This window comes from Mesocricetus auratus, unplaced genomic scaffold (genome assembly GCF_017639785.1).
Source record: "Mesocricetus auratus isolate SY011 unplaced genomic scaffold, BCM_Maur_2.0 Super-Scaffold_100011, whole genome shotgun sequence".
Lineage (NCBI taxonomy): Eukaryota > Metazoa > Chordata > Mammalia > Rodentia > Cricetidae > Mesocricetus > Mesocricetus auratus.
This window is the reverse complement of record NW_024429195.1, coordinates 35,037,774-35,048,478: the sequence shown is the minus strand read 5'-3', so window position 1 is coordinate 35,048,478 and position 10,705 is coordinate 35,037,774.

The window sequence follows — 10,705 nt, the reverse complement described above, 5'->3', positions numbered from 1 at the left end:
GTTCATCCATTAGCATATATCAATTTTTAATTCTTTCTCATGGACCAGTACTATCCCATTGTATGGATATGGTACTTTTTCTTTTCTTTTTTTTCCTGGTGTGACACTGTTAATAGCCTGTACCCACTTCAAAAATTTCAATGAATAAAAGAACATGTGTTAACGTGTTGCTTATGACTTCTATTTTCATAATTCTCAGAAAGTTTCTAAGAAAACAAGTGTTTAATAATGTGGAAATACTCCCAAGTAGTATCATGGTATTTCTTCTTTTCCAAGTTTTTTTTTAAAGATTTGTTTATTTATTTATTTACTTACTTATTTATTATGTGTACAGTGTTCTGGCATGCATGCCAGAAGAGGGTATGAGATCTCATTACAGATGGTTGTGAGTCACCATGTGGTTGCTGGGAATTGAACTCAGGACCTCTGGAAGACTAGCCAGTGCTCTTAACCTCTGAGCCATCTCTCCAGCCCTTTGTTTTTTTTCCGAGTTTTATTTTGTGTGTTTGTGTTCATGTGTATGCATGCGTACAAAAGCAGTGTGTATGCCACACCACCTGTGTGCAGGTCAGGGGCCAAGTGTTGGGAGTTGCTTCTCACCTTCCACCTTGCTGAGGACCCTTGTTCTCCTGTCCTACAGACACCAGGACAGCCTAAGGGCAAGTCTATGTCCCCTCCCATATGCTGGAGATGTGCATAACTCCAAGTTCAAGTCATCAGGTTTGGGAAACTAGCTCTTTTGCCCTCGGAGCCAACTCCCTGGCCCAACATATTTGTTTTGGATGACTGTTACTTAGAAACTAGTCTTACTGTGTGTGTTTCTCTCAGGCAGATACCTTGTGGTGGCCTGTTCCATATTGTACTCCTCGATTGACTTTTTGGGTAATGGACACTGTTTTCTCAAGTGGCTGCAAATTCCTGTTGGCAGTATGTGAGGGTTTCATCTTCACGTTCTTATCAGCATTTTCCTTTTAAAGAAGGCTGAAATCTGAGTTTGTGCTGTATACCCATAATCCTAGAGTTTAAAGGGTAGAGATTTGGGGACAATCAGGAGTTCAAGGTCAGCCTCTGCTACCTAGCCAGTTTCAGACAAGCCCGAGTTATTTGAGACCCCATCTTCATAAAACCAAACAAGGAGCTAGAGAAATAGCTCAACTATTAAGAGCATTGGCTGCTCTTCAAAAAGGCCTGGGTTCAATTCCTAGCAGCATCCACATGGCGGCTCACAACTGTGTGTAACGCTGATTCCAGTGGACCTGACACTCTCTTCTGGCCTCTATGTGCTCCAGACTTGGGTGAGATGCCTGGATATATCTTCAGGGATATACCATTTACATAAATAAAAATAAATTGAGAAAACAAATGAAAGCAAACAGCAACTATACTTATTCAAAGGGCTGAGAGAAATATTTTTCTTCTTTTACACCTCCTTCTCCCAGAACTAATCAACACAATTGTCCTATCTGCTCGCAGAAGAATGTGCAGGCTGGTGATTGTCAGTCATTGCTTTTCTGAGTCTTTATGCTAGGCTTGGCACCTATGTTGGGTGCTTAAAGCTGTGTTCTTTGCATGTATGAGGCATTCAATCTTCACGTCGTCTCTGGGAGGCTGGTGTTAACTTCTTGATTTTACAGTGAGGACAGAGAGACATCCACAGGAGCAATGGCTGGAGTCTGAACCCCTTGGGCTCCTCTGACCTCAAAGCTACTGTTGTTGCTAAAATGTATGAGTGTTTTGCCTGCATGTATGTCTGTGAACCATATGTGTGCATGTTGCCAGGTGTCAGAAGAGGACATCAGACCCCCAGACTTGAGTTACAGACAATTGTGAGCTGCCATGTGGGCACTGGGAATTGAACCTAGGTCCTCTGTTACAGCAGCCAGTGTTCTTAACCACTGAGCCATCTCTCCAGTTCCCAAAGCAACTGTTAAGTTTTAGGTTTGTAGTAAGTAGAAGCTGCTAATGTAGGCATCTCTCTAATGGGCCTGCTGTGTTGTGATAGATACTGTTTCACTCCTGATGATCAGGGAGACCTTTTCCCTGATTCACTCAAGAATGTTCATGAGATGAAGTCCACAGTTCTGATGTTTTGTTTGAATATGTCCAAGCTTTGCCAAAGTAGCCTGAAACTGACTTCTTCCCCAACACTGAAAACCCCCAGCAGTTTCATTTGCTTATCTTCAGACACCACAGGTTCTGACTAAGAATGGGTATGCTGTCTGCCTCTGTATTTAGATTTCATTACAGTGAAAAGCATTTGGAACTCATGTGTCTTTATTCAAACCTCTTCTTCAACTGCTGTGTGCAATGAAGGCTTTCTCCTGTCTCTGTTGACTTCCTCTTTCCTGTTGGCAAATGAGAAGATTCAGAACCCTCCTGCTAGGAAACCATCGTCATCTCTACCCTTGCCCTTCCCTTTCGGAACATAGCAGCCCCAGTTACTATGGTGCTGGGTGTGGCTGTCTGTACACGGGCATGGGCTGTACCATTTGTTAGCGATGTGCCTTAGACAAGCTTAATCTCTCCTTACTTCATCGTTTCACTGTAGGATGGGGTAAAACAGTGTGCATCATTAGGGTGGTAATTCCATGTGAAGACATACTTGCGTATTTTCAAAAGTAATAAAGAGGCAAACGGTAAAAGTTAATTTTGCATTGAAGATCCATTTTGTTTTTATTTTCAGCTTTTGAAACCGGAACGTTTGTTCTGTGGCTGATCTTTGAAACCATCAAGATGAACAGGTTGATGCTGCAGCAGTCTCGTGTGTGGCTAGCCCTGGTTCCTCTGCCGATCCATGACTGAAGAGGAGACAGACTGTTTTAGGTGCCTCACTGACTCTGTCCTGGCAGTGTTTTGCCCTTGGCTCCCCAGCCATACTTTCCCGTGGGCTTGGCAGAGCGCCACGTTTACCACGCGTCATCAGCATCTGTGGGAAAAGCCGTTAGAGCCTCAGGTGGCACTATTGCTGTGTTTTCCAGGGGATGATGGTGATCTTGCTTCGGCTTCCGGGACAGAGACTGGAAGTGGAGATCTGTTTAAATAACGGATGCTTCCTCCTCACTTTTTTTTAAAACAACACTTCCATAAATAATTTAGGAGTCTGTCTAAATGCAATCTCCCCTCCCCCAGTTTTTGTCATCTTGGTGACACATTCCCAGTAGGAGTTAATCACTTCCTCCTCCTTCCTGCCTAGGCCACCCCAGTCATGGCTTTGAGGATGCTGTATTGTAATTTATTTGTTTACTCGTCTCCCTCTCTTGGAGGCGAAGCCCTGTCTTATTTATCTTCATTTCTTCAATGTGATGCTTTAAAACTGAAAAGGACCCTCGCAGCGTTATCGATCTGAGTAACTATCAGTGCAGCCTTTGACGTGAGAGCACTACTTGGGGTTCCATTTGCTCAGAAACCAGGTAGATGAAAAGGAAACAAGCCCATCAGTTCACATCAGGATTGCAAATCTATAGCTAAATGTGCTGAGTGGGTTAGTGCAGGCCTTGGACTGGGGCTGCTGGCTAGGCAGACCTATGGGGATTTACTTGCAGGATGCTAACATGCCATACTGGTGGACGCCTCCCCCCCAGAGTTCTATTCTATTCTCAAATGCTGTGTTATCTTCCCATCCCTTGATCCAACAACTGCTCCAATTGTTTATTCTGGTTCTGGATCCAGCCAGGGGAAACTGGGCTGGGTGAAACCTGTCTTAGATTCTGTGCTGACAATCCTTACAGAGCGTGTTTTCTTCAGACCATGGTCTGTTCTCTTGTCTCTCGAAGCTCCACCTTTGGTCCATTTCAATCTTGGCTATAGTCCCAACTTCTTTTCTGTTACTGGAATAAAATACCCTCACCGAAAGCAACTTAGAGGAGAAAGGTTTCATTTTTGTTTCATTTTGTTGTCTTTATTTTTGCTTATGATTCCAGCTTTGAGTCCATCGTTGCAGGGAAGTGACAGTGGCAGCAGCTGGACGCAGTGAGTCACACCAGATTCAGGAGCAGGGAGGAAGGACACAGTCACTTGCCTGCTTGCTTGCATTCGGTTTGATTTCTCGCCTCTCACACAGTTCAGGGTGCCTGCCTTGGAAATAGTGCCGCCCACATCACACCGGATCATCCCACGTTGACTAGCTTGATTAAGACAACTCCTCATAGACAAGCCACAACCAACCCAGTGCAGACAATTCTTCACCGAAACTCTTCTTAGGAGATTCCAGGTTGTATCAAGCTGTCAACTCAAGCCAACCATCACAACTATAAAAACTGGTTCAGTTGTAGAAGGTTTGAATGAGAGATGTCCCCAGGGCTCATGGGTTTATTAAACCCATGAGTCCTGGGCTTGAGGTGCTGTTAGAGAAGGCTGTGGAACCTCTAGGAGGTCCAGCCTTGTTGGAGGAAGACCATCCCTGGAGGTAGGCTTTGGGGGTTTATAGCCTTGTCCACTTCTAATTTATTCTCTCTGATTTGTCTGTGTGGTTGATGTGGTCACTGAGTCTCCTGATTTGACTGTCATTATGGACTTCCCCCTCTGAAACTGTAAGCCAAAATGAAGTCTTTCTTCCAGACATCACTTTTGCTCATGATGGGTTTTTTAATCTCAACATCAGAAAGTAATCAACAAGGTTGTCCTCTTTCCCATTATGCTTCCCAGTCATCTGTGTCCTAAAGAATAATGCCTATGGAGGACAGTTCAATAAAAACATGAGACTGCAGAGAGCAGATGGGGGCACAGCTGCCTTGCGTAGCATACCCAAATTCCTGGGTTGGATCCCTAGCACCACACAAACCCGTGTGGTGGCATGTGCCTACTGTTCCAGCCCTCAGGGGGTAGCGGCTAAAGGATCAGAAGTTCATGGTTATCCTTGGCTGTGTAGTGAGCTTGAGGTCAGCCTGGGCTACATGAGGCCTTGTCTCAAAACAAAACAAAAACAAAAAAAGAAAACGAAAGAAGAAAAGGGACAATAAGAAGACTCAGCATGTGAAAGGACTTGCTGAGAAAATCTAACAACCTGAGTTCAGTGCCCAAAATTGCTCTCTGACCTGCACATGCTATGTGACAACATCCCGATTCATACACACAATCATAAGAAAATAAGATTGAGAAAACTATGAATTATAAAACTTTAAATTTAATACTTGAAAAACCAATTAAAAGCTACAAATTGAAAAACAGCAAAAACAAGAACTAACATTACAACTACAAAATGATAGTTAGCAAGTACGGAGATCTAAAGAGTCAGTTCTCACAGTCTGTGCTACCGTAAACACCGTTAGTGAGGGAAATTCATCGGATGTGCAGCTCAAAATAGCTAATGAAGAGGTTTTGCATGTTCTTTAAATGTTTGAGATGTCAGCGTACCAGTTACCTTCACACCAGGCAGCATGTGTAGTATGTATTGTAATGTTTAATAAATTGATACAGCAGTTAATTTGATTAAAATAGTTAAAAAGTTTGCTAGGCATAACAGTTTATATCTATAAGCCCAGGATTTGGACTTTATATTCTTTTAAACTTTGTTTTGTTCTTTTCTTTTTAGTTAAATTTTAAAAAGTTTTCCCTCAAAATTTGTATTTTTATACTTAAAAAAATAAATTTAGGCTGGGCGGTGGTGGCTCATACCTTTAATTCCAGCACTCGGTAGGCAGAGGTAGGCAGATCTCTGAGTTCTAGACCAGCCTGGTCTACAGAAGCTAGTTCCAGGACAGCCTCCAAAGCCACAGAGAAAACCTGTCTCAAAAAACAAAAATAATAACTAAATAAATGAATTTATAAACTTTTTATTGAGTAGTGCTTTTCATAGTCCTGGGCATGTGGGCATCTGGAATGGACTGCTTACAACATTGTTGGATAGAGGGCTGCTGCAAGCTCCAGGCTGACCTGAGCTACAGTGTGAGACCCTGTGTCAAAACCAACCACTTAAAAATACAAAGCTAAGAACCGAGAGAATAAGACAGGACACGTCTCACAGGACATTCGGAGTTGAATTCAGAAACCAGATTTCCTGTCCTGTTTCCACCCATTTCACTATTGGCTGTACTTGTTACTGGCGCAGTTAGCTCCTTTGCCCTTGGCAAATGCACACGTCACTAGAGAGGAAAAGATTCAGTTCTTTTTCCACAACATCCCAAGCAAACTGTGAGGAGCCTTCAAGTCATACCCAGGATTTGTCCACAGGATAGGCCAAGAATAGGAAAGGGTGACCTCCCATCTCCCAGGGTGGACCAGCCTTCCTGAGAAAGCCATTCTCTGGCCACACCTGGAGCACAGGCAGGAGGCAGCTTCACCTTCCTCTGGACAACTGTGGTTGAGGCTGACCGGATGGCCACCCTGGGGAAGCCCACTGAAGGCTAGGATGTGGGAAGGGTGATTCAGCAGGTTACAGGGTCCTTGGGCAGCAGGCTGCCCCACCCTGCAGATACCCGACCTCCCGATCCTTCGAGTCACACACTCACAGAGTGAAAACCCCAGCTCTCCTACCTCCAAACATGGATTCTATGCTGGCTGCTTTGGGAGAAATTGTTGTCTCCTAATTCACAGGCCAAAAGATCCCCTATGAACTGGGCTGTGCTTTCCTTTTTGTGTGTGTGAGCATGCAGATGTGCGTGAGTGAGGGCATACACACACATGTGTGCATGTGTGTAAAGGCCAGAGGTCAACCTTGGGCTCAGTTCTTCAGGAGCTGCCTACCCTGTGCTTTGAGACGGGGACTCTCTTAGGCCAGGGGTTCACCTACTAAGCTAGGTTGGATGCCCATTGAGCCACAGGGGTCCTTCTGCCTCTGCCTCCTCAATGCTGGGACTGCAAATTCATCCCAACACACTTGCCTTTTTATGTGGGCATCAGGAATCAGATCCTGTGCTTGTGACCAGGCAGGTACCTGACTCATGAGCCATCTCTCCAGCCCCTTTTCTTTCATTATGACAAAGATTAAAAACGAGTACTCATTGAGCCAGGTGCTGGCACACACGTTTAATCCCAGCACTTAGGAGGTAGAGGCAGGTGGATCTCTATATAAGCTCGTGGTCAGCCTGGTCTGCAGAATTAGTCCCAGGAAAACCAATGATACACAGGGAAACCCTGTATTGACAAACCAAACCAAACCAAACCAAAACAGGTCATATGCCAACTTTATTTTATCTCCTGCAGTAGTGGGACTATACTTTAGGACCCCAATATCTTATGTAGTCTGTGGTCTAGTTTAGATTTCAGGATATATGGTTGAGACCCATTTGTTGTGTGAAGGAAATTTTGAGAAAATCTTTTCTTGAACTTCCCCATTCTACTAAGAATTAATATGCATGTAAACACAATGTTTTGACTGAAGCTTTTTAGTAGAACTTGATATCTCTTAATAGAACTTGATCTCTACAACCAAATAAAATGAACTTGAATTGATTTTTTCCCTAGTTGGCACTTAGATCATAAGAACTGAAATGTTGAAACCTATTCTGAAGTCTGTTTTTTCCCTTCTCAGATAAATGTTTAGGACAAACATTACATGGGCAACCCCCCCTCCCCTTCATGCTGGCCTCTTAAAACCAGACTACAAAGACAGAAAGACTTGATTATGGTTTAACTTTTGGGGAAGGCAGTCTTAGGAATGACTCAGAATTTACTGGGTCTTTAACAAAATCACATAAAACAAAACAAAAAACCTGTGGCTGGAAATAGTTCAGCCAGATAACACTTGCACACACATACCAGGATGCCTTCGGCCTTTGCCATGGAGATGGCTTAGAAATTAGTGCCTAGATGGGGAACAGCAAAGCAAGGGAAGGGATTTCTGAGATGCCAGGAGATCCCTTCTCCTCACTCTTTTCCTACAATTTGCTAGGGACTTTTTCCCACGGCTCCACAGATGAGTCAGCACTCACTTGGGGTTCCTCACTCTGGAAAGTCCTAGGTTATAATCAGAGCCAGCTAGGGTTTGGGAGTACCAACTTGGAATGCCTTTTAGACATGTAAAAATAGCTGGGCCAGAACCCCACTACATCCAAGACTGCACCTGATAACCAGAACTTAGTGACATCGTTGAAGATAACCAGACTAGTCCTAGACTCTTGATGGCCACCGGACAGTCTATAAACAGAGACCAAGAGCAGTGCTCTGCTCTGCACATCTGGAGAGATGATACCTTGATCTACCCTTCAGCTGGAGAGTCTTCTCCAGGATCCTGACCCTCGAATCAGAGACTTCTGTTAGACACTGGGCCTGACCTTCAGCTAAGATATGCCACACAGGTGAGCAGGCTTGGGAGACAGGCTTAGGACCATAGTTAGGAATTTAGAGTGCAAACCTAGTGTGATGACCCTCAGCATAATACAATAAAACTTTTGTGAAACTAGCTACATGCATCTACCATTTTGCTTGAGACATACCTGCACTTGGTTGCCTCAGGAGGACAGCCCTGGTCTGACGCAGGGTGTCTGTAAGTAAGAAGTTTGGCATTCCAGAGGTTCCTTCATCACAGCCTGGCCTTCATTAGACTTCTTATTTCAGTCAGTTCCCTGCCTCAGAAGCAACTTTGGGGCCAATGACTGAATGAGTAAAGGCCCTTGCCACCAAGTCTGATGACCTGAGTTCGATTCCTGGTAGTCACATAGGAAAAGGAACAAGGAAACTTCCAAAAATTGCCCTCTAACCTATACAGGCTCTCTCTCTCTCTCTCTCTCTCTCTCTCTCTCTCTCTCTCTCTCTCTCTCTCTCTCTCTACACACACACACACACACACTTTTAAAGACTAAATATTTGTGATTTTGTATGTATGTAAGTGTTTGCTTGTATGTCTGTGCACCACAGGGTTTCTTGTTGTACCTGTGTGTAGAAGGTTGGAAGTCAACCTTAGGGGTTATTCCCAGGAGCCAGGAGCCATCAACCTTGTTTTTTGAGACAGTGTCTTCATTGGCCTAGAGCTTGACTGAGTAGACTAATCTGATTGATTGTGGAGCCTTAGGGATCTACATGTCTCCACCACTCCAGCCCTGAGATCATAAATGTGAGTCACCATATCTGGCTTTTAGGTGAGTGCGGGGATGACACTCAGGTCCTCATACTTGTGAAGCAATGTTTTATCAACTCAGCCATCTTCCCAGGCCCCTCTCAGTGCATTGGTCTCTGGGACTTGTCACATGGCTGACACATGGCCATGACAACCCGCTGTCAGTCTCCACGACAAAGACTTTTATCCTGAACTGAACTGCTTTATCCATAATACCCGGATAACTTGCATTTGGGGACTATCCAGCCCCAAGGCACCTCTAGCCTCCTCCTGACACATTAAACAATGTGTATCAATGCTTAGTCTTACAGTGGGATTAATCCCTTCCACAAATCTTCCAACTTCCTGAAGACAGGCTGTATCCATTTCTCTCTGAGTTTTCCATCATCTACACTGGTCTTGGTAAAGACACCGTTACTTAAGAAAGGCACATCAACTACCCTGGACCCTATGCAATCCTTCCTAGTCCTGGGATAAATAAACAGAAAGTAGCAACACCCCAGGGAGTTCAGGCAAGTCTGTCAGCCTTCCTCCTTGCTCTGCTTAAGAAGGGGAAGCTTACCAAAAGTTTAATTTATTTCCATTTTGAAAATACAGTTGAAGTCAAATTATGAGAAGTATTTAATCAAAACCAGCTGAAATGGGAATCGATAAATTTGTGGTCCAGCCCTAGATTTGATCCTAACAAGGGATGTATCACTAGAGAGACTACATCTTCTGGGGAGCATCCATTGTCTCCTAAGAGGTAAAGTCCCTAGCAAGGATTTGAGAAGATAGCAAAGCTAGAGGGAACTAGATAATCTAATCTTAGATACTTGGTTTTGAAAGCAAGGAACACAGACCTAGTACCTACAACTAAATCAATCTGCCAAGTCTATATGTATATAGACCTTACAACGCATTTGCTATTATAAACCATCTTGAGATAACAGTAAATGGCAATGATAAGGTTAATTTGCAAACACCTTGACATTTCACAGAAGTTCCTTGACCATCTTGGGATCTAGTAATCTTTAAGTGTACTGAAGTCAGTCACTAGTAGACCGGCAGAGGTGACAGCAGGGGTGACATTAAGAGAGGAGGGACTCATGTCTTCTTGATGCCCTACCTATATACCTTAGGGTGTTACAGAAACGGGGCTTATCGAGTTTATCCTAGGACTCTGAGACTTTCTTCCCTCCTATTGTGCCATGGATTACCTATGAGTAAGCAAGAACAGGGCAGCGGGAAGTACTATGAAAGTTAAGGCCTGTTTAAGGTTGAATTATATCACACATTGAATGGTTTTATACAAACTTTTTGTGTGTGCGTGTGTGTATGTCTGAGTGTGTGAGTGTGTGCCTGAGTGTGTGTGTCTGAGTGTATGTGTGAGTGTGTGCCTGAGTGTGTATGTGTGTGTGTGTGTGTTCTGGAGCCCAAAGGTTGTTAAGCTTTGCACAATTGTCTTTTCCCTTTGAGCCATCTTACCAGTTCCCCAACAATGTATGCTTAAAACCTAACCTTTTATTAGCTAGGAATATCATCTTCTTTGGAGACAGGGTTATTACAGAAGCAATCAAGTTAAATGAGGTTGTTGGGGGAAGCCCCAGTCTTACAGTTAGTGTCTCTAGGGAGGCTGAGAAGGAGACACCAGAGGAGAAGGTTACCATGAAACAGGAGGAAAGCGGGGATGTTGAGAACAGCTGGCAAACACCACGGACTACAAGAAGCAAG